Below are 25640 nucleotides of genomic sequence, written 5' to 3'. Positions count from 1 at the left end.
AAAATGTAGAACTTTTAGTGTAAATTATTTTCCATTTATTTTCCTTTCCTTTAAGATGAGGGAAATTGTCAGCTTTATTTAAACCAGTACACAGATAGTTTACACTAAGCATAAAGAATATTTCAGGATAGTAGAAGGGATGCCACAACATGTTTGCTTTAAAGAGCGGCAGTAAGTCCACGGCGTGAAACACTAACCTGGGCCACAGTCGCCTTTTGGATCAGAGACTTTTAGTGGGTGATTTCAGATGTTATTTTTTTCCAGCTTAGCCATTCCTTCACCATGGGCAAGTCCCTGAGGAACACTGTGACTCACTTTCTCTATCTGTAAAATAAAGATAATAATAGCACCTACTTCATGGGCTTATTGTAAATATAGATGGGTTAATATGTATAAAACACTTAGAACTGACAAGCACCAAATAAGAAGCAGACGTCCCAGTCACCATCATCATCATCATCATCATCACTATTAAATCCAGAAAAAAATACACATGAATAAAAAGTGACAGCTTTTTTCAGGAATTACTGAAGGGGATTTACTTAGGGAAGTATGATAGTAAACTTGTTAGGAAATGATGGGGACATTGATGCTGACAATGGTAGTGGAAATATGCCCAAGAGAAGAAGCAAGCTTCAGTTTACAGAGTATCAAAATAGACAGGACATCAGTACAGAGATGTCATATAATTGAATTGAAACTTGAGCTTACAGGAATTGTTCCACCGAGGTGTGGGGAACCTAGGGTCATGCCTAGAGGTATGAACAAAGGGGAGGTGCACAATACGTATTTCCTCAACCCACATGTCTCTTTCTTCATGCAGATGAAAAGGGAATAATATGAACTTCAAGGAAATCCTTGAATGAGAAATTATTTTAGAAAACGTAAAAAGCTATAGGGAATATGGTAAAATGGGAGAGGAAAGCCCCACCTAATGCCAGTGTGTGTATGTTATATACCATAGGATATTACACCACTTTAAGGTCAGTCACCTCTTTTCTTTCCAACCAGAAGTTTACCTGAATCATTCTTCCAAAATCCCTGAAATCATTACTCTCATGTAAATACCCTAATTCAATATAATGACAACCATGGTAATAATATTAATAGTAATAATAATGTACCTAATATCTAAGAGTACTTACTATTAAGTTTTTATTACACCAAAGAAAAATTATATAATAAAGTATAGATTACTGCTTATTTAAAAATACATGGGAAAAGACAAACATACAAAGGCATTATCATACAACTGATTTCTAAGCTCTATACTTTTAAAATACAAAACAGTGATCATTACCCTCAAAAGGTAGTTTATTGAAACAAATTGATTTTTAAGTTGGTCTATAACTCTTTCCATTTGGTTTTCTTAACAAATGTTACTGGAATTTTCAGTTTCATCCCATATAGAACTTTTTTTTCCGACATGTTTACTTCCCAAAGTAGTACATAGTTATTTCTTGCAATTAATGTCAGCAACTATAGGAAGCTCCTCTAAGTTACGAGAATTCAATGTGGTTACTGCTTTGAAAATAGTTACCATTTTAGGTAAGACTCTTGTATTGAAAGGCAAAAGCTTACTGGGCAAGACATGCCATTTGAGATCAATAGGACTATGAAAAACTTAATAAGAAGCACTAATAAATAAAAGAAGATTAATTAATAAATAAAAGAACCATTTTTTATAGCTTCTCATGAATTATCTAATCCTTACAATTTCTCTGTGAGGAAACAGTCATATCACCATTTTGATGAGGAAGAATATAAGACACAGAGAACTTATATTTTATGGGTGACTCTGAGGATAAAATCTTAATGGAATGAGTTAATGCACTCCCAAAAGAATCCAACTATTTTTTAGGGAATAACATATTCTGTATCTCTCAGTTTTTTCACTTTATCCTTAGTTCATTGTCTCATACTCTTTGCCATTAATTATGGTAGAGAAAAGTGGGAGGTTGGAGTAAGTGGGAAAGAACAAGAGATAGATGTACATGAAAGCATAGCCTATTGAGTTAGCTTTGCTAATTCGATTTAGCTTTTAAACTATTCTGTTTTCTGAAATATAAGATTTGCAAAATGTCTATCAAACAAAGAAATGTCTGTTGTCACATTAGCATATTTTATTCTTCTTAATTTTATTTGTAATCACTTTTTTGGAGTGTTTTCTCTCTATCACGTTATTTGTGGCACATAAGTTATGACCTGTTTATGGATTCACTTAATTTGTAGAATGATCAACTAAATTAAACAGCATAATATCCCAAATATAAAATCGTAATTCATCTGTGCTAAATGAACATTTTTTGGGCCATCCATCCATAGTTACTGACTATGAATAATCTGTAAATAAAGATCATGTACTAAAAAGATCAACAAGCTTTATATCAGGCACCCAACTAGTTCAAAGGTGAGTCACATATGCTTAAACCCTAAGCCACAGAATGAATCAGTTGTAAGTATCAGAAAAAGAATTTGAATCCTAATTTCTGGCACCTGTTTAAGCTAGGTGAAGACATTTGGTTAATAGTCTACTAACAATAATCTACAAGAAATTTTCCATCCCATTTGTATAAAAACAATTATTAAATTGAAACTTTTTGTTCTGTTGTTTACATTGACTTGTCTCTGGTAGTATGAATGTATACTAACAATTATTTCTGTTTTTCATAAATAGAAAGTGGTCAATAGTTTATCTTAAAATTTCCTAAACTTTTAACTGCAATCGCAATCCAAAACCAATTAAAATTCTTTTCAATTGCCAAACTGTCATGGGTATAAAAAAAAACCAGAATTACTTATTTCTTAGTTTTAATAACTCTTGCGAATTGTTCATTAAAGATTTAAAAATGTAAACATGTCAAGATTAATATGAATTTAGCTTCTGTTTCTAGTATAGAATTTCTAAAACAAAATGTATGTTAGAAAAACAGAGAACTTTCTTTGCTCTTACCCTAGAGTCTAAATGGAATGTGGCAGAAAAATAATTAGTTGAGTAAATTTTATCTTACTTTAACAAGAGACAGGTATTCTTATGCCATATGTCCTTTGAAATGGTACTTTTACTATGGAGAAAGCATGAAAGAAGAGACTGACAGAATAGCAGTTTTAGATAAAGTCCTTGTTTTCTTTCCAATCCCATTTTTATTTGATTTAATCCAGTTTTATTGCACGATGATATTTACATTAAATCAAGTTGCTACGGAAATAACGGTTAGATCAGGCATTTACATGACATGACATTATCTGACTTATTTCCCCTTAATTTAATAGGACACAAATTGAATTTGAATGTAAGATGCCAAAGGAAATCTATCACTAGTTTTGTGGTTGTATTTCCGTATATGGCCCTTTTACTTGACAACAATAATAAATCAATGTCTTGGTAAGACTAGTTTAAGAATCTTTCCTGTTATCCATTGTCCTTGATTGAGCAAGCATCTGTCAATGTATTTGTTTATATGTGACTGCTCTGCACATTGTGCTAAAAATCACAGGATATAACAAAAAACATATTTCCTCTCTTCATAAAGTTTACAATCTAGTAAGAAAGACAAAATAAATGTTAAATAGAACAGCAAGACATAAAAGAGTTCAAACTAATAAAACAGATCTTAAAATATAGGGGCCGGAAATCTATCTGCTTGTGAGTTGAAGTTAAAATATTCACACTTTTTGATAGCCCACTCTGGGTATGACACTGAAAATGTCAAGATATAAACGATGTTCAATGTTATGCTTGGGTTTCTGAAAGTATTTCAAACAAGTAATGGTTAGACCAGTGGAATTCCATATAGCATTTAATAACTATGACTACTATACAATCGAGATGGTTAGGTATAGAAATACTCCAGAAACTAATTCAATCATTTCATATTCCAGGTGAGAAAACTGAAGCCCAGAAATTTATTACTTGCCCAAGATAACCAAGTTAGTTAGCAGCAAATGTAAGAATACAAATCAAGTTCCTGATTTTAGACAAGACTTCTTTCCACAAAATCATATTGTATCTCCCTGGAATAGATTATGATGTCTACCATAAAACCTCAAATTTGGAAGGTACACAGGATACTATATAGGTTTTGAAAACACAAAAATGAAAGCACTATTTCTATCAGCCTAATTCCTATAGAATGAAGAAATGTGATTAATTTGTTTTCAAAACAAGAGGGAGAGCTTGTATTTGAAAGAGAAAAAAAAAGATGTTAGACACTCACTGTGTATTAACTGAGTAGGGCCTAATTCTAGTGTTTTATGTACATCACATAAAAATCCACAAATTAAGGTTAAATGTGATCAGAAGTAATATCCTCTATAAAAAGGAATTATTCACACACACACAAAAGATTGAAATAGAAGCTTTTAAAATCTGGGAGTCAAGGACCGTGTCGCTCTCGTGCTAACAAATTCCATATGTACATACATGCTTGTCAGTTTCATCTTGTAAGTCTCCATTACTTAAAAAAAAAACCAACAATAACCAAAAGAAAACGCAAACATACACAACAAATAAACAAACATAAAAGGTAAATATACCAGATATCAGTGAGGAAGTGGTATATAAAAAAAAGTTGAAGATATTCAAAACAGATTAATTTTAAATGCATATTCCATAATTGAATTGATTACAGTTTCAAGGTTAATAATTCCTTCAACATCACCTGTAAGATTCTTTACTGCTCCATCATGTAAATCCTTAAGGGTGCACCAGTGAACTTTACTTATCATTGAACTTAAATACACTGCATGTGGATGTGTATAGACTTTTCACCATGTGCTTCTGCCCCTTATATAGATAATTTCTACATGATTACATCCTTAATATTTTTCTGGCCTCAATGCCACATATACTTGCTTTTTAATTAACACCTTTAAAACCTGTTGGGGGCAAAATAGTCCCTAATAGAATTCCAGTTGGGATGAATGTGCCAAGGCTTTTCCCACCCCAGGGCTGTTTTTATGCTCATTTTCTTTGTTGGGGAATGAACTCCAATAATCTCAATGCTTGCCTCACTCGGGTCTTTGCTTAAATTTTCCCTAATCTGATTTCTTTCCTCAACAACTCTATCTAAAATAATACTTGGCTCCAGTTTATGTGTCCTCTTTCTCTTTAACCGACTTAACCTTTCTTCATAAAACACATTCACCTGAAATATTATATATTTGTTATTATATTACCTTACTGTTGGTTTATATCTACCGGAACATAAGCTCTACAAGAGCTGGGAATTTATATTATTCATCTCTTTATCCTTAGTGCCTAAAAAAGTGCATCACACAGAGCAGAAACTCAATAGATATTTGTTAAACAATAAAATGTATAATTTTTGCTAAATTCCTCAAAATTATTAGTGCCCTAAAATATTATTAAGTGAACGTGATCAATTATTTGCTAAACACTAAACTCTTGAATCACATGTTTTAGAAGTAGGCCAAGCCATGCACTGTGCACTACTTATTTAATTCACACAGCACTCTACAAATTTTTTATACATGAGGAAAATAAGATTCAGAGACATTAGGCCACCTGCCGAGATAATATAACCAGTAAACGGCAGAACCTGGATTGAATTTTGATTATCTAATTCAGAATCCCATGCCCTTCTTGCTAGATGATATTTCGTGACATAATTAAAGGCATCAGTGTGCTTTTATTTGTTCATTTCTGGACATAAGCGAAATGATCAATTCTCGGTGTCCATAGTTGGTCATAGAATTATGAGTAAGGAAATAGTAGGAAATTCTACCACACTTTAAAGACCTTTTTCTGTCTCAGCAAAACAACAAATTCTAGCCTTTTCTCTCTAAGATGATGGAAGGGTCTGTCAACGGTTACAGAAACACAAAGAGCTAGGCTTAATTATTGTTCTGGACACTCTAAAATCTAATGTGGAGACATTTTTATGGAGATAATCTGTTTCAAAATAAATCAACCCAAAAACTCTTTCCTGAGGCTTTTTGGATTACAAATTTCCTAAAGCTGAAGTACAAGAAAGGGTGATTGTGAATCAGACACTCTACAAAATGCCCTTACCAAAGTGTCAAACTTTAGAAGCCTCTCTGGAGTCAAACCATTGTACTCCGGCCCTTTAATTACAAGACAGATCAAGAAGAAACAATTAAATGAGTAAAATGATAAATTGGTGTTAGAATTCATTCTTGACTTCACTCACGATAATGTTTGTGTCTGTGCCCCTAAACATCTGCTAAGCCTGCCATCTTCATTGATTTTACTAAGTAGATAGCCCTATTTATTGTCAGAACATAGCAGGTGTGGCAAGTGAAGTAATAATTTTATTAAACAGCATTTACAGCAATGAAACCAATGTGTGTGGACACTTCAGGTGTATCTCACACAGCAAACACAGGTGATCGATGTCAGTTTGTTCACTGTCCACTCTAGGTGAGCGTGTAATGGTGCACACAGAGAGCTGACACCTCCATTTGTTTTCCTAATGCATCTGAAACTTCTCTGTTTTCTTTCACATACGTTTGTTAAACAAATAAAGGATTAGGCAGAATGAGTGAATCGATGTTCTCTGGAAGATGTAAATTTTATTGTTTTACATAATCTTTCCTTATTTTGAAGCAATTCTACCTAATGAGGAAAATGTCTAAATAATTAACCAAAGGAACTGGCATTTTACTCTTGGTTAAAGTCCTCTTCAGCTTAAATTAGAAGCGTAACAAAGTCCTTCAATATGTTACTTTTCTCTTGATTCCCTTTGGCATCAAAGGGAATTACATCTTTATTATTTCTTATATTTTTATTCAAAAGTCTCCTACCTGGTTTTTCCACCTCCAGATTGTTTTTGCCCTCCAATCCAAACAATGCATGTGGTCAGATTAATTACCCTAAAACATAGCTCTAATCCTGTCACTCTTGTATTAATACTCCTTCATAGAAGACTGCCATATCCTGAAAAAAAACCAAATGCCACAGCTTGACATTCATAAACCTCTGTTTGGCCTCAAACTGCCCTATTAGTGATGACTTGTACTTCTTCCCTCTCTACATCTATTCCCTTGTCAGACTGGATCCCTCAACCTTTTAAGACTGTCTTCATATTTATTTCTCCCTCAATGCTTATTTCATGATCAGATTCAAATGCTACCTACAACTCTTCTTGTGGTTAGAAATGGCCTCTTTATTTTTTCTTGAAAACTCAGTTTATTTGTTTATTTTGAGGAAGATTAGCCCTGAGCTAACATCTGCTGTCAATCCTCCTCTTTTTACTGAGGTAGATTGGCCCTGAGCTAACATTCGTGCTCATCTTCCTCTACTTTATATGTGGGATGCCTGCCACAGCATGGCTTGCCAAGCAGTGCCATGTCCACACCTGGGATCCGAACCAGGGAACCCCGGGCTGCTGAAGCAGAACGTGCGAACTTAACTCCCATGCCACTGGGCTGGCTCCTCAAAGTTTGTTTTGATGGTAGTATAAAGGAGTAAAGTATTTGAAAAAATATATAGGAAGTAAAATTGTCAAGAACTAGCAATTGATTGGAAAGGGTAAGACTTTGGGATAACTTCCAGGTTTCTAACTCATTGATTTGGTAATGCTATTAACTGCTAACAATATGGAATACAAAACAGCCACAGGGTAGAGGAGGGGGGCAGAGGGGCACAGAAAGAGCTGGTGAGCTGGGTAGGAGGTAGGACAGACTTGAAGAATCCATAGGACACACGAGTAATGGGCAGTTGGATGCACCATCTTTAGCTCCAGAATAAACCAGACTTAGAAAGTTAGGACTGGGTCAATTAGCATAATGATAGTTTAACCCCTGAGAGGGAGTGAGATCACTCAAGGGGAGCATATATAGCGAAGAAACAGTTTAAGATATATGGAAGACACTGAAGTTTATTGGAGCAAAAGGGGAAACTCAAGAAAGAGGCTAAGAATAAATAATAGTGAGGAAAGAATGTCAAGGAAGAAAAAGAAGCAAAAAAACAAAACACTAAGACACAAAAAGCCATTCATAAGGCAATAGGCCTTTATAACCAGATAAAAAAACAAAAAGCGTTTATTGGATTTGTCCATAAAGAGACCATCAGTGTCTTTTTCAAGAGCAGTTTCTGTGGAGGGATGTTATCAAGGCATACTGCCATGAGAAGAGAAGTGATTGTTGTTGGGGAATGAAGATCAGGAGTTTGCACTACTCTTTCAAGGAACTCAGTTAAGAAGGAAAGGATATAGGATGGTACCTGGAAGGAAATGAGGAGATTCTCATTTATTAATTTACTCACTATGGTGCAGGGGAGACCTAAACATATTTATACTCTTAGGGAAAGGAAAAAAGAAGAGATAAAGATATGAGGATATTGAAGAGAAAGAGAAACAATGTATATGACTAATATAATCCTATATTTGTTTTTAAAAGTCTGTGCATTAATGGTATGTGTATATATATATACACATATACATATATGTAATTGTGTGAGCATATTTTTATATGTGCACATTTATGCATATGTATGTTCAGACACATGGGTCCATCTTTTACTCTGTGAATGTATAGAAACAGTCCAGAAAGAGGCATGATAAACTGTTAAGATTTGTAATCTATGGAGCTGGAAACTGGAAGAAATTCTGATGGGATCTTTACTTTACAAATTCTTCCTTTTTTCTTGCTCCCAATGTTGTAACAAAAATAAACTAAAATTTAGCAAAAATAAAATAAGCTTTTCTGGATTAAAAAAGAAGACAAACACCTGTGGAATTTTTTTAAAATATAGAAATCTAGGCCTCAGTCCAGGGAGTTCTTCATTTAGTGAAGTAAGCTCCTAACACTTGTCATTAAAAAAAAAAAGCCTCCATAGGCAATACACGGCCAAGGAGAGAGAACCATTGTTCATCTAGACAAATGGACACAGATCCAGAAAGGAGGAATAATTTGAATGCAACAGCTATGTGACATATTTAGATTCAGCGGGTAGATCACTTTTTTTTTTTTGCTGTTATCTTAATGACCTATGGCGAAATTAATCGTATAGATGTGCATCATTTATTGTATGAATGAATGAAAGGAAGATGGTATGTGATAATTTCTTAAGGCTTATCACCATGCTTTTAGGCACCACATTCTATTGGTGTTAGTAGCTATGGGAAAATAGCCAGGAAGAAAGATCTATTAGGATAATTCTGAAGCAGAACATGCCTGACATTTTAGAGCATAAAGTAGTAATGTTAATGTTGGCCTAAGATTAGTCTTTTAACATGGGAATAGAGAATTGCTTTTGAGTATTGAGCGACACGCAAAAATTATCTCAGAATCCTAGTCTATTAGTTCTGAAAAAAGTGTGTGTGTGAGTATGTGTGTGTGGTATGTAGGGGGAATCAGGATTTCCAGAGAAATTCTGATGTTTAATATTGTAGTTCACATGGCAGATAACATCTAGCAATTCTTAATATTGCCTTTAGGGACTAGCTTGCTTCATATGGTTCATCTATGAGAAAGTGAATGTCTTTGAATATCTTATTCAATATATTGGACACATTCATATTTATTTTGCTGTTCTTAAAGCAATATTGTAGGCATGTAACTGTAAGTCAGAGCCCATAAGAATTTATTCATTTTATTATTTAGCTCCTTCTTTTAAATAATATAACTAGCATTGTATATTAAAAAGAATGTAGGACAGACTGCTTGAGATTTTAATTTCCTTTTTTAACAATTTAATGTTACTCGTATAGATCTTTCTTCATCTTTAACCTTTTGTCCATTGCTATATCTGGATAGACCTATTTATCTTCATTCTACCTTTGACACATAAACCAGGCTGCCTTTATATTTGAGATACTGACAGCATCAATGTAATGGTCATATGTTTAGAAAGGATTTGTGATTTTAAGCATTATTTTCTTATAAGAAGTTAAAAATAGATTCAACATTTAAGAGTAAAGTAGAACTTTCAAAATGTACAAATTCCTCACAGTTCAGTTTGTAATTTTGGTTTGAGATTTCAGTTCCCTGTGAATAATATGTTAAACTCCCTTGAGCTATAGAAAAGAACAATACGTCAAAGACACACAGATGGATAGTGTAAAAACAAACCAGTAAAAATTGTAAGCAAAATCACATTTGGGGTTAATAAAGACTAAGAGTGGTTCTTCATTCAATGTTAACAAAAAAGAGCAAAGAAAATGTCAGCCCCACTGATCCCTGGATGAATGCCATACATTCAACATATTGCTAACTCTCTTCTACACTCTAATAATTCTGCTATCCTAACATACTAATTAGCAGTAATTATCTAATTGTAGTTCATAAAAGTCTTTAAAATGATGCGATTAAATGCCTGAATGTCATTAGCCCCTTTTCAACATATTTATTGCACCTTTTATAGCTAGACACAAAAGAGGTAAAAAAAGGTTTTTAGATTTCACAAATTTCAGGAATTCTAATATCATCTTTAAGATTCTTCTTATTTCATTCTATCAAAATACTGGATGTTTTCCAAGCCTGATTAAAATGGTAGGTGATTTTCAATGAGGAATATACCACATTGTTAATTTACATCTATATGTATTATAAATTTTATATACATATATAATTAAATAACAGCTTTACTTTCCACTAATTTAGATTACTAGTTCCTTTTATTAAAAAGAATGCAGAAATTATATTTCCCCATTGATTTACCATGCAAATAATTTGCTTAGTTTTTACTCATCAAAGTTTCTAATGGGAATTATTATTTCTCCTTGGATCTGTCTTCCCTGAATCTATCTTTCTACAAGACACCTGACCTCACTTCTGCATTTTTAAATCTTGGCTGAAGAAAGAAAAGATCGCCTTGAAACATAAAAGCCATTTTAGAGGCAGCAGGAGTTGGGACATTATTGAAGGTCATACTGTCACTGGAATGAGCTTCTGCTTCCTTTTAAAAATGATAATCAATGTCTTGAATACAGCTATTTTTCTGACTAGAAAGTAAGAAAGCACCTGCGTTTCCATGTTCTGACTCTTGTTATTCTAATTTGATTGATAGACAGAGGAGGAATTAAGATTTTTTTCTTATCTGATTCAGCCTCCAATCTTTTTTCCGCTTAATAAGCCTAGACTAGGAAAGATGTGTATGTTTGTACACGTGTGTATGTGTTTGTGTGTGCATTCACTTATGTTATTCTTATAGAATGGTTCAAATTCATGAGAAGTGCTTGCTCTCATGTTTTTGATGACTGTATTTGGATAATGGAAGACAGGGCTTTATGAGAATATTCTTGACATAACAGCAACCCAAGCTGTCATTGCTTTAGGGCAAGAGTCCTGCAGGGGTAGAGACCTAGTGGTGGGTTGATAGTACAAGGGAGATTAGATTTAGGAGAGATCAATAGAACAATTCTGTTTCACAAATTTTATTATTATCCTTCCAGCAGCTGAGCTGAAATGTAGGATCTGATTGATTCATTACATTACTGTGTACTCAAACACAGGTTACTGGATTGAGCTATTAATGCACGCAGAGGGCATTAACCTTAATCACCTTAGCCTTCTAAGTAAATTCCATATCTCTTATTCATGCTTTCTTTAGCTTCAAGATTTATTCTATGTGAAACTGCCATTTGTGTTACTACTCCTTTATGATTTAATTCATGTAAGATCGAGAGAGTAGATAGTAGCCACTCTCAGCTTTTTAAGTTTACCAGTGAAGTTGTACTTCTGAAAAAGAATTAGTGTTAAATATAGTGAAAGCAAGAGTGTACATGAAATAGTCTTTGTCAAGTTGAAAGATTCGCCTCTATTCCTAGTTTACTGAATTTTGAATATTCTTTGTATATTTTGGAATACAGTCTTTTATCAGATGTGTCTTTTGCAAATATTTTCTCCCAATCTGTACTTGTCTTCTCATTTTTTTTCTATTGTCTTTTGCAGAAAAGAAGTTTTTAATTTTCATGAAGTCCAGTTCATCAATTATTTCATGGATGGTGCCTTTGGTGTCATATCTAAAAAGTCATTGCCATACCCAAGGTCATCTAGTTTTTCTCCTATGTTATCTTCTAGGAGTTTTGTAGTCTGGGGTTTTTTTCTTTTTTCTTTCTTTTTTTTTTAAAGATTGGCACCTGGGCTAACAACTGTTGCCAATCCTTTTTTTTGTTTCTGCTTTTATCTCCCCAAACCTCCCCTGTACACAGTTGTATATCTTAGTTGCACATCCTTCTAGTTTCGGGATGTGGGACGCTGCCTCAACGTGGCCTGACAAGCAGTGCCATGTCCGTGCCCAGGATCCGAACCCTGGGCCGCCGCGTGGAGTGCACGAACTTAACCACTTGGTCACGGAGCCGGCCCCTAGTCTGGGGTTTTACTTTAGGTCTGTTATCCATTTTAAATTATTTGAAGACTTTAGTTCCTGACATTGTTACTGACTCAACACCACTCCTGTCATCAGTTTTAGTCATTTCAGTATATTCATAAATTATGCTAACATGAAATGATAGTGAGTAATTGTTCCTCTCTTGCAATGATCTTGCCTTCACATATATCACATATGTCCATTCTGCATTGTCATACAAAATATTTTGTCATTACTAATAACTGTGACATCACTGAAATCTCAATTGCAAGCATCTCAAAACCACCATTTCTTTTCTTTTCAGCTGATATCATCCATTACCTCCACATCAAGAATATTTCAACCCCACCTGGACCCATAATCCACTGACCACTTTTTCAACATCTCTTAAAGAATATGTGCCCTTCTTTTATATATACCTTGAAATACCCTGCACCTTTCTTGGGTATTTTAAATACTTTTCTAAATGAAAATCATTATCAATTCTAACTACTTCACCAGCTTTATTTACTCTTGCAGCTGAATGTGGACAGAGAAAACCAAAACCATGCTGACTGGCTTTATTATCATTATTATTATTATTATTAGGAAAAATTCCTTTCTCTCATCCCCTTGAGCTAGGACCATATTTATCTACTACTCTCATAGGAAAAGTTCTTAGAAGAGTCATCAGTAGTCACTGTCTTAATTTCTTACATTCCTCTTTGAACCTCCAATAGGTTTTTGTGACATCCCTACTCTCCCCTCCCCTACACAAGTAGACACCACCCCCAGCACCACTGTGCTGAAACTTCTCTGATGTTTCAATGACCCACAGGATGCTAAATCCATGGTAAAGTCTCAGTCCTCCTCTTTCAGAATAAAATCCTTACAAAATGTCCGAAACTTGGCTTTCTTGATCTGGCTCATTGTAAATTTTCTAATCTCATTTTCTATTACTCCTACTACTCTCCTCATAAATCTGCCTCAACCGGCCTTTTTTTTTCTGTTTTTTGGGGGTGGTTTGGTGAGGAAGATTAGCCTTGAGCTAACAGCTGTTGCCAACCTTCCTCTTTTATTTTTTCTCCCCAAAGCCGCAGTACACAGTTGTATATCCTAGTTGTATGTCTTTCTAGCTCTTCTATGTGGGATGCTGCCACAGCATGGCTTGATGAGTGGTGCATAGGTCCCTGCACAGGATCTGAACTGGTGAACCCTGGGCTGCCCAAGCAGAACATGGGAACTTAACCACTGCCACTTGGCGGGCCCCTCAACCAGCCTTTTTATTGTTAATTCAAATCTATCAAGCATGCTCCCACACCAGATCATTTGCACTTGATGTCCCTCTGCCCCCAGCATTTCTCCTCTTCCTTCTTCCTTCAGAGTGATGGTGTCAATTTACTTTTCAACAAGCCATATTGTTTGATGAACAGAATTTCCTGCTTTTCATGTAGTCATTTATAGTCTTTTCATCTATAATTAGGATTTTTGTATCCTGTATATGAAGTCTGTCTCTGTCCCAAGTTTATAAAGATTCCCTCATAATTTATTTTCTAAAATCTCTATTATTTCACATTTCGTTTTTACACATCGTCTTGATTTAACTGTGGCATAATGTATGAGTCAGGGTCAAGTTTTCATCAATTTGGATTTCCAGTTGTCCTAATACCATTTACTGGAAACATCTTTTTTTTTTTTTTAGCGTTCTTCATTTCCACCTTTCACATTAGCTAATAATCCTAATATGCATGGTTCTCCGTCCGCATACTTTGTTCCACGTTTCTCAAAAGCAGTGCTATTACCATCGGTGGACTGGACAATTCTTTGCATGCGGGGGGAACTGTCTGTGAATTTTAGGGTGTTTAGCAGCATCTCTGACTTTTACCACTAGATCCCAGCAGATCTACCCACTCTCCCTCCCCTCCAGACATTCAAAATGTTTCCACACATTGTGAAATATTTCCCAATGGGTCAAAATTGCCCCAGTTAAGAACCACTGCTTCCTATTGGTTATGTGATTTAACCTTGGCCAAATCCATTCTGTCATAATGACTGTCACTTTATAATAAATTTTGATATGTAGTAGAGCCAGGGTTCTCATTTTGTTCTTCATCAAGAGTGTCCATTCTTGGCATGTTGAATTTCATATACTGTTTAGAATCAAATATCATACCACACACACATATTTTGAATTGCACTAAATATAAAGGATAACTTGGGATAAAAGCATCTCTAAACAATATCCAGTCTGTCAAAACATGAATATTGCATATTCTTTTATTTATCTAGTTCTTATTCAGTTCCTCTCAGTACTCATCCATGAGTTTATGGATAAAATATGTAAACCTTTGTTATACTTATTTCTAGTATTTGGTATTTAGATACTATTTAAATGACATTTTAAATTTTGTTTTCAAAATATTTGTGGCTACTATGTAAAAATATAACTAACTTTTTATATTGACACTCTGCCCAGCAACATGCTGAACTGATGTATTGATTCTAAAAAACTCATCTGGGGATAGCTTTTTCTATTTTTTACAGGAACGATCATCTGCAATCAAATTTATTCCTTGCTCTTCATTTTTTATACATTTCTTCATTTTTTTTCTTTGTCACATTATACTAGCTAGAACATTATAGTGCAATATAAAATAGAAATGGTTTCTCATTCTTGAACTCAGAGGGAAACTTTTCCAAACTTCACCATTAAGTATTATGCTTATTGTCAACATCCTCATTAGATCAAAGAAATGACACTCTAGTCCTAATATACTAATAGTTGTTTATCACAATTGATACTAAATTTGAATAAGATTTTCTCTTCAGTCATTGAGATTTTTTCCTTCTAACCATATGATGTCTCTCCTTTACATTGTTACTGTGATTAAGTACAATGATTGTCTAATTTATTTAATGAAAAAAGAATAATTCATATTGAGTGAAATGCTCAGATATTAAGTGTATGATCTGATGAATTTTAATCCAGGTACACAACAATGAAACTAATGTCCCAATCAAGATATAGCACATTTTTAGCACCTAAGAAAGTTTTAAATTCCCCACTTTTGGTCAACCACCAGTTTTCTGTCCTTTAGACAACCACTATTCTAATTTCTATAAGCATAGATTAATTTTGCCTCTACTTGTATGCCAGATGGGATTTTACAATATGTATTTTTTTGTGTCTGGCTTCTTTTGCTCAACATTATATTTTTGAGATTATCTATCTTGTTATGTGTATTGGTAGCTTGTTCTTTTTTTTTATCACTGAGTAGTATTCCATTCTATGAATACACCACAATTTGTCAACCTCTTCATCTCTTGATAGATATTTTGCATGTTTCACTCTGGGACTACTCAGTTAATGTTGCTATGAATATTGAGTTGCAAGTCTTTTTGTGGACAGACGCTTTGTTATTTGGTTGATTTTTTTCTCTTGAGAAGTACCTGTGAATAGAAATGCTGGGTCATGCAGTATATATGTTTGACTGTACAAGAAACTAAAATGTTTTCTAAGTGATGGCATCATTTTACAGTCCCTCTTGCGATATATGAGAGTTGTAGTTCCTCCACGTCTTTGCCAACATTTGCTGTCCCTTTTTAATCCTAGCCATTCTAGTGGATATGAAGTCATATCTTTTGTTGATTTTAATTGCATTCTCCTAATAATGATGTTGAGCACCTTCCATGTGCTTATTGGCCATTTTTATATCTTCTTTTGTGAACTGTCCAAGTCTTTAATCATTTTAAAAGTTGAGTTGTTTTTCTCTTTATGATTGATTTGTAGGTGCACTTCATATATTTTAAAGTGAAGTCCTTTCATAATTATATATACTGATAATTTTCTCTCTACCTGGGGCTTGTCCTTTCATTTTTTTAATGGTATATATTTATGATGAGAAATTTTGTGTTATTCTTAATTTTGATTAAGTCCAAATAATCTACATTTCCTTTTATGTTTGATGATTTGCGTGTACTCTCAATAAATAGTCTACAAATGTAGGTTATAGAGATATTCTCTAAGCCTTTATACCTTTAGCCTTGACATTTAGGTCTATTTTATACCTAAAATTCATTTATTTTATTTTTCCCAACTTTACTGAGGAATAATTGACAAATATAATTGTATATATTAAAAGTGTACAAAGTGATGATTTGATATACTTATACAATCTGGGATGATTACCAAGATCAAGATAATTAACGCATCTATCAAGTCACAGAGTTACCTCTTTTTCTTTGTGTGTGGTCCAAATGCTTAAAATCTATTCTCAGCAGCTTTCAGGTATACAATATTGTATTATCAACTATAGTCACCATGCTGTACGCCAGATTCTCAGAACTCCTTATAACTGAAAGTTTATACCTTTTGACCTACATGTCTTCATTTCCCCCTCCATCCAGCTCCTGGCAACCATCATTGTATCCTCTGTTTCTATGAAATTGGCTTTTTCTGTAATTATTGTTTTTAGATGCCACATATAAGTGATACCATACAGTATTTGTCATTCTCTGTCTGGTTTGTTTCACTTAGCATAATGTCCTCCAGGTTTATTCATGGTATACATTGCAAATGGCAGGATATTCTTCTTTTTATGGCTGAATAATATTCCATTGCATATTTGTACCACATTTTCTATATCCATTCATATGTTGAAGGACATTTACATTGTTTCCGTATCTTGACTATGATGAATAATGTTGCGATGAATATGGGTGTGCAGATATCTCTTTGAGATACCAATGTCATTTCCTTCGAATATATACTCAGGAGAGGAGTTGCTGGATCATATGGCAGTTCTCTTTTAATTTTTTGAGGAACTTCCATATAGTTTTCCATACTGACTGTACCAATTTACATTCCCACCAACAGTAAATAGGGGTTCACATTTCTCCACATCCTTGCCAACATTTGTTATCTCTTGTCTTGTTAATAAGCATCATCCTAGCAGGTGTGAGGTGATATCTCATTGCGGTTTTGATTTGCATTTCCCTGATGATTAGTGGTGTTGAGTGTCTTTTCATGTATCTATTGGCCATTTGAAAGTCTTTGGAAAAATGTCTGTTTGATCCTTTGACCATTTTTTAACAGGGTTATTTGGGTTTTTGCTATTGAGTTGTATGTGTTCTTTATACATTTTGGGTATTAACCTCTTATCAGATATATGGTGTGCAAATATTTTCTCCCAATTCATAATTTGCCTTTTTATTTTGTTGATTACTTCCTTTGCTGTGCAGAGCTTTTTAGTTTGATGTAGTCCCACTTTTTTGTTTTAGCTTTTATTACCTGTGTTTTCAATGTGTTATCCAAGAAATCATTGCAAAGACCAATGTCAAGGATCATTTTCCTAGTATTCTTCTAGGAATTTTTCTATATTAAGTCTTATGTATGAGTCTTGAATCCATTTTCAGTTAAATTTTGTTTTGTTTTGATTTCTTTTTTTTATTGCAGTAAGATTGGATTATAACATTATATAGCTTTCAGATGTACATCATAATATATTTCAAATTCTGTGTAGATTATATCATGTTCACCACCCATAAACTAATTATAGTCCATCATCACACGTGTGCTTAATCCCCCCTTTTGCACTCTCCCTCTTCCCCTGTGATAACCACCAATCCAATCTCTGTTGCTATGCATTTGTTTGTCGTTGTTCTTATCTTCTACTTATGAGTGAGATCATAAGGTATAAGATAGGGGTCCAGTTTCATTCTTTTGCATGTGAATATCCTGTTTTCCCAACACCATCTATTGAAGAGACAATCCTTTCCCCATTATGTGTTCTTGGTGCCATTGTCAAAAATTAGCTGACTTTATATGTATGGCTTTATAACTGGGTTCTCTATTCTGATCCTTTGTTCTATGTGACTGTTTTTATGCCAATACCATACTGTTTCGATTACTTTAGCTTTATAATATAGCTTGAAAGTAGGAAGTGTAATGCCTTCAGCTTCGTTCTTTCTCAAGATTGCTTTGGCCATTTGGGGTCTTTTGTGTTTCCATACAGATTTTAGGATGCTTTTTTCTATTTCTGAAAAAAAATACTATTCGAATTTTGATAGGGATTGTATTAAACCCGTAGATCACTTTGGGTATTACTAACATGTTTACTATATTAATTCTCCTAATCCAAAAACACAAGATGTCTTTCTATTTATTTGTGTCACCTGTTTCATCAGTGTCATATAGTTTTCAGTGTACAGGTCTTCACCTCCTTGGTTAATTTTATTCCTAAGTATTTTATTGTTTTTGATGTTATCATAAATGGCATTTTTCCCCTAATTTCTCTTCCAGATAGTTTGTTGTTAGTCTTTGACTCATAGGTTGTTTAAGATCATTTCTTAATTTAAAATCATATAAAAATTTTATTTTTTTTAAATTTGTAGACTATATGAATTTTCAATAGTAAAAAAAGAATATATATATATATATGGTTTTAATCCTTCGAATTTTGTTGAGATTTGCTTCATGTCAAGCATCTGGTCAATTTTTGTAAATGTTCTGTATCAGCTTGAAAAACTATATTCTTCCACACTTAGATACAGTAGTCTGTGTACATTCATTATGTTTAGTTTTGTAAGAAAATTAACATTTTCATTTTCTTATTCATTTAAAATGATATTTTAAAATGTTCTTCAATCATTGGGGATTTATTTATTATGTAGTCTTTTCTCAATTTTTGCTTTATGCATTTGAGACTGTTATTAAGTGCATACAAATTTAGACTTATTCTACCTTCCTGGTTAATCAAACTTTTAATCATTTAGAATGTCTCCCCTTACCTCTAATAATATATTTATCTTAACATTTACTTTGTCTGATAGTAATAGAATTACTCCATTTCTCTCTTAGTTATATTTGTATATTATATATTTTTATGTCTAGTTCCTTTGAACTTTTATATATATATATACAAAATATTTATCTATATAGTTCCATTTTCAATGTGTGTCTTTTATACAGCATATAATGTTGGTTATTATTCAGTCTTCTTATCTTTACATTTTAATTTCAACATAATTCACTTACATGAAATCTCATATTCTGTATTTAAATGTGTACTTTTAATAATTGTTTCATATTTGTCCTTCTTGCTCAATGTCATTTTTAAATTCTCTTTCTTTTTCTTTATTTGGATTGTGAATTTGATCTTTCCAATTTTATTCCTTACTGGCTTGTTTGTTACATACCAGTTTGAGATTCTTTTAGTGATTACCCTAGAGATTTATAACATGCATCCTTGACTTATTAAACCTAATATTAATTGGTAATTTCATTTCTTCTTGCATGCCTTGAAAATGCAAAGACCTTAGTGCTCTTAATTCTCTTTATCACCCTATCAATATAGTCAAATCTTATTTGAATTCATATATATATGTTCACCATTTTCATAATTTCCTATTGCCTCCTGCATTTCTGACCTTCCATCTGGGATCACATCTCCCTATGCTGAAACAAAACCCTTAAATGGGTCTTTATTATGAGTCTTGTTGAGAAATTCTCTATACACTTTTTTTACTTTTGTCTGAATATTTCTTTACTTCAACCTTGTAAATGTAAAAATATAATAATGAAGTATGATTGAGGTCTCATCTCACTGCTTCTATACCTCTCAGGGGACAGAGTACATATATTAACCCATGCACACACTGGCCTCTATAATCCATAGAGCTATAATCTATAATCCAGTGTGAAACAAATTTACCACCTAAAGTACAATGTATGTGAACAGTTATTTGTGTCCTGTAGCTTCACTGTATCAACTCAAAGTATTATTTTCCAAACAACTTAAGTCAATTTCTCTCTTTCCCTTTCCCTTAAGTGTAGTCATATATTTTATTTGTAATACAATCTGATTCTTTTTTTCACATGTGCATTTCATCTGAGCCTCTCCCCATCCCCATATTCTGTTTTAAGAATTTACATACAGCAATACAATCCTTGCGGTGCACAGTTCTATGGATTTTGATAAATGCATTGAGTCATGTATCCACAATCGCAGTTCCATATAGAATAATCGCATCATCCCGTCCTCAGTGATGTTCTGTCTTTCACATCCAATGTTGGTAATGTATATCTTCTCTCTTTTTTCCTGAGTCACTTATTAGAATTTTTTCATTTATTTGATTAATTTTTCCGAAAAATTAGCTTTTGTTTTTATTAATTTTTCTTTTTTGTCAATTTTTTTTCATTCTGCTCTTATCTTTAATATTTTCTTCCTTCTGTTTGCTTTAGTTATAAATTACTTTTTTGTTTCTCTTTATTTCCTAAAATGAAAGATTAGATTACTAATTTGAGTGTATTCTTCTTTGTTGATGTAAGCATTTGAGGCTATAAAGTTCCCTCTATTTGACCTGAATCTAGTAGTAATTGATAGTGTTTGCTTTCTAGTATGACCCTCATCTTGTACATTCCCTAGCAGCTCTGGAGTCAGTCATTTCTTCAAGAAAACCTGGATTCATTTAGGAGGAAATGGTATGGTATTAGAGACTACATTGGATTATCTATGTCTGTTGGTTGTTGTTTTTAGCTATTTTCAATGAGGAAAAACAGAAAATACGACCTGTAACCACATGGTTGTTAATTCAATTCATTGATTAAATAGATAGATAGTCACAGATAGCCAATCTATCCTGATAAAATGCCAATTTTCAATTATTTCAATGACACTAACATAATTACTCATTGATTTGCTCCAAATTACTATCACAACTATCTCAGGATCCTAAGTTATGACTACTGTAAATAGTTTAAATTTTTTTCAATAATTCTGTTCTTAAAGTTTTCACCAGGTATGTGAAGTCCATTTATTGTGTTTTAAAGCCACCTTGAATAGCCCCTCACACTGTGCTAACGCCACTAACTGGACACACAGGCTCATTTGTTTAATTTCACTTCTGACTTTTAAAGATTATTTTTTAAATTTTCTCTTGTAATTATAGAAAACATTTTCAGTTTGAAAGTCAAATACAGCAAACAAGAGCTATTCATAAACATCTAACCTCTATTTCTAAGTCCTCCATTCTTTTTCTTCTCCAACAGCAAGTGTTTTAGTAACCTTATTTTTTTGGTCCATATTTTAGAATAGCATCTAGCTAAGTAGATGAATATTTTACTATGCAGTAAAATGAATTTTTCTCTCTTTCTTTTCTTTGTAGTTATGCCTTTTAGTATTTAGGAGGGTTTATTTTTGGTCTAATATTAATATTTACGTTATTACCTATATATTATCCTTATTTCCATTTTACTTGAACTTATCTTCAGATTGTCTTCTATAAACAATACGAAATTAGCTAGTGACTACATTTTTCCTCCCATCTCTCCTTGCTATCATCTAATTTGAAATAGTATTTGTTTACTTCTAATTAATACATGTAAGGTTAAGAGTAAGATGATAGAATTTTCCATATATTCCCTAAATTCTTTCCTCATTTTTGAAACTTTTTGTCACAAATTCAAACTTACAGATACTTTTGCATTTTTGACAGTTGAAATGCATCTAATTGGGGCATATAGCCATTGTATACTGTATTTTCCTACTCATAATTATTGTCTAGCCTTAGTTCTCTATGTAAGTCTATATTTAATACTCACCATTAATACTTATCTTGTTGCCATTCTAGCTATTTTAATCCTATGGAGTGTGCTCTATTAATAGTTTTCTTGAGAAGGACAATGAATCCATATTTCGAGTGTTATAAGAGTTTGATTGAGACATTTGCACTTGAGCCTCACTTTAATGGATATAAAATCCTTGACTCATATTTTCTGTCTTTGTATATCATAATTATGTTACTCCCTTGACTTCTGGTATAAAGCATTGCTGTCACAAAGTCTGATAATAATCCCATTTTGTTTTCTATTATAACAAAATAGAAACTTGTAACTTGATCTCCTCCCCTCTCTCATGATACTCAGAGGATTTTCATTTTTTGTTAAAGTCCAAAGTGTTGGCTATTCTAGATTGATGTTCTCAAGGTTTTGGAATTACCTCTCAATTTGTGGTTCAAAGCTCTGCCTCCACTTTTCTTTTCTTTTTACTCTCTCTTCTTAAAAATTTTAATGGCAAAAGACTTTACTCGAGTAATAGTTTTTTAGCATTTATCTTGTTCTATTGTTAAAATTTTATATTCATGTACTCCTGTTATATGTATGCATATGTATATCAGAAGAAATCTCTTCAAACTTTCAATTTCTTCTTTTTTGATTTTTAAATCTTTTCTCTTTTTATAAATTTTATTTAGAAAAAAAGCATTTTCAGGCGGATATTATAAGTTCTTGTGTTCCTTCGAGTTTATTTATTACTGAGTGTGCATGCACATATGTATATGTATGTATACAGGTGTGTTTTCAAAAAGACATATATAGGGAAATATTCTGAATAGACTGAATAGTTGATATATCATGTACTCAGAATTCTGAATGTGTGATATGCATTTTCAGAAATTATATATATTCAATATGTTTGTGTAAATAAATGTATATTGAGAAACAGGGAGGAAACTCTCTCTCCTGTGTTCTTTCGTCTCTTTTTTTAGAATCTGCAGTTCCTCCGTTGACCAAATATCTGAGTATTTCTCATTCTGGTTTATACTCTCTCTGGGCTTCCTGCCCTGATCACTTGTCTACTTTTTATCTATATTATCTCTTTTCTTTGCCCACATTTTCCCCTTTATGCTCTATTTGGAAAAGGATTTTTTTTCTGTTTTGTTTTGTTTGTTTGTTTGTTTGTAAAGGTCAGGTTCTAGACACCCAGCTACTCCTGTTCATTCAGAATCTCCCAGGTTCCCCATACTCACCCTCAAATTAGAACAGGCAAATACCCTCCAGGCTTTTGCTGATAGTCTCAATGGCCCATCAGAGATTTCCAAACATATATGCAGGAAATGTATGGGTTATTCAGCTTTCAAAGTCAACAAAAATATATGTACAACATAGCTGTTGGCATTTTGTCTCCATAAGTTCTTATATTTGGGTTCATAGAGAGATCTGATCAATTTTGATGTTTCAACATGGTTTACTCTGTTTTTATGGGGAAATTCAGGTAAACTATGACAACACTACCATCATCTTCCCAGAGTTCCAACTGTCATTCTTCAATAACATTTTTCAAATGTTAAAGTTTTAAGTTGGTAATTATTTTCTTTCAGTCATTTGAAAACATTCTATTGTCTTCCAATTTCTACTGTTTCTGTTTATAAGACAGCTACCGATCTTGTTGTTTATTTGAATGTAATCTGTCTTTTTTGTCCACCTGCTTTTAAGATGTTCTTTGTCTTTGATTTTTAGCAACTTTACTAAAATGTATCTAGTTCTGGATACCGTTTTATTTATCCTTCTTCAGTTTGTCAGACTTCTTTAATTCATGACTTGAAGTCTATAAAGGTTAATTTTATGTGTCCGCTTGAATGGGCCATGGGGTGCCCAAACGTTATGCTGGGTGTGTCTGTGAGTGTATTTCTGGATGAGACTAACATTTAAATCAGTAGACTGAGTTAAGCAGACTGCCCTCCCTAAAGTGGGTGGGTCTCATCCAATTAATTGAAGACCTGAATAGAACAAGAAGGCTGAGTAAGAAGGAACCCCTCCTGTGTGACTACCCTTAGAGGGGACTTCAGTCTTCCAGCCTTTGGACTTGGACTGAAACCTCAGTCCTTCTTGGATCTTGAGCCTGCTGGCTTTCACACTGGAATTTACACCGTCAACTCTCCTGGTTCTCAGACCCTTGCTTAGACTGGAACTACACATCTCCTCTCCTGAGTCTCCAGTCTGCTGACTGCAGATCTTGGGACTTCTCAGCCTCTCTAATCACTTGAGCCAATTCCTTAAAATAAATCTCTCTCTCTCTCTTTCTCCCTACCTATCTATCAACACATCTCCTGTTGGTACTACTTCTCTGGAGAACTCTGACTAATATGACTTTCACTAATTTAGAAATGTTCTCAGCTACTATCTATTTAAAATAAATGTTTTCAGGGGCTGACCCCGTGGCCGAGTGGTTAAGTTCGCACACTCCGCTGCAGGCGGCCCAGTGTTTCGTTGGTTCTAATCCTGGGCGCGGACATGACACTGCTCATCAAACCACGCTGAGGCGGCGTCCCACATATCACAACTAGAAGGACCCACAACGAAGAATATACAACTATGTACCGGGGGGGCTTTGGGGAGAAAAAGGAAAAAATAAAATCTTAAAAAAATAAATAAATAAATAAATAAATAAATAAATAAATGTTTTCAGATGCATTTTCTCATACTTTTCCTTCTGGGACTCCATTTACACAGTCGTAAGGCTTTGTTATTATATCTTCTATGCTTCTTATGGTCCTTTATGTTTAACTCTATGTTTTCCAATGTTAAATCTGGATAACTTTTTGAGTCTCTTATTCTTTTCTAATTACCTCTTTAATTGTATATAATTTTAAAAAATCCATCAATTTCAAAGTTTTATCATATAACCAACTGTAGAATTTCACTTGGTTCATTTTAATAGGTCCCACTTCTCTGTTCAAATTCTCAGTTTGAGTTATTATCATGTTACATATATTAAGATATTTATTGTAAATCCTCTATTTGATAACTTCAATATACAGTTCTTCAATGGGTCTATTTCAATTGGTTTTTTCCTGGCTTTATTCCACGTTTTCTTACCTTTTTATAAGCCTGGATATTTTTGATCATGTGCCAGACACTGTATTTGTAATATATGTAGAAATAATTTTAGACCAAAAATGATACTATTTTCTTCCAGAGAGGAGAAACATTTCAGGGATTGAAAGCCTTTGAAGCTAGTTTGCAGCTTCTGCAGGTGCTTTTCTGCTTCCAGGTTACTCATATCTGAGGGGGAGCAACATGCAATCATTGCTGCTGTACCTGGAGAGGCAGCCAAAAGTTATGGTCCTTATCTCAGACTCTCAACCGATGTGTTTTGAAATCTTCAGATTCCTCCAAGGAAAAAATGACCATATGCTATGCTCACATTCCTAACTCTACATTCTCATGGCTTGCTACTTATTCACTTTCTTGACCATTCTCTGATGCCTTTGAGTAAATATTTTATATGTCACCTAGATTTTCTTGTGTCCCACAATTCAAGGTAAGGTCCAAACTATCTAGTTCAAAGTATACAATACAGAAGTCCTCATTTAATATTTTTTTGAAATCTTAAGACTTAGAGATATGATTCCCCTTTGACAGAAGAGGAACACGAGGGTCAGAAAGATTAATTGATCATTCTTAGGTAATATAGGTAAGTGGAAAAAATAGATTTAAATATCTTTATATCTGAATTTAAAATCTATGTTTTAATTTACTTTTATAGAGTGCCTAATAAGTTGCAGGCTCAGTTTTAAATACTTTACA

At 33.4% G+C, this 25640-nt stretch overlaps 1 long non-coding RNA gene across 9 annotated transcripts in view; it reads left to right on the top strand.

Moving 5' to 3' along the window:
- Positions 1–25640, top strand: part of LOC103549915 (uncharacterized) — a 92111-nt gene that overhangs the window by 5613 nt on the left and 60858 nt on the right. For 3 of the 9 annotated variants that reach the window (XR_011528840.1, XR_011528843.1, XR_011528841.1), the window contains exon 5: positions 11878–11973. The exons of the other annotated variants lie outside the window; for them this stretch is intronic. This is a non-coding gene — a long non-coding RNA (uncharacterized lncRNA). The remainder of the gene's footprint in view (positions 1–11877; positions 11974–25640) is intronic. 9 annotated transcript variants of the gene reach the window in all.

The sequence above is a fragment of the Equus przewalskii genome, chromosome 17 (assembly GCF_037783145.1).
Source record: "Equus przewalskii isolate Varuska chromosome 17, EquPr2, whole genome shotgun sequence".
Classification (NCBI taxonomy): Eukaryota; Metazoa; Chordata; class Mammalia; order Perissodactyla; family Equidae; genus Equus; species Equus przewalskii.
This window is presented reverse-complemented; position numbering and strand designations above follow the sequence as displayed.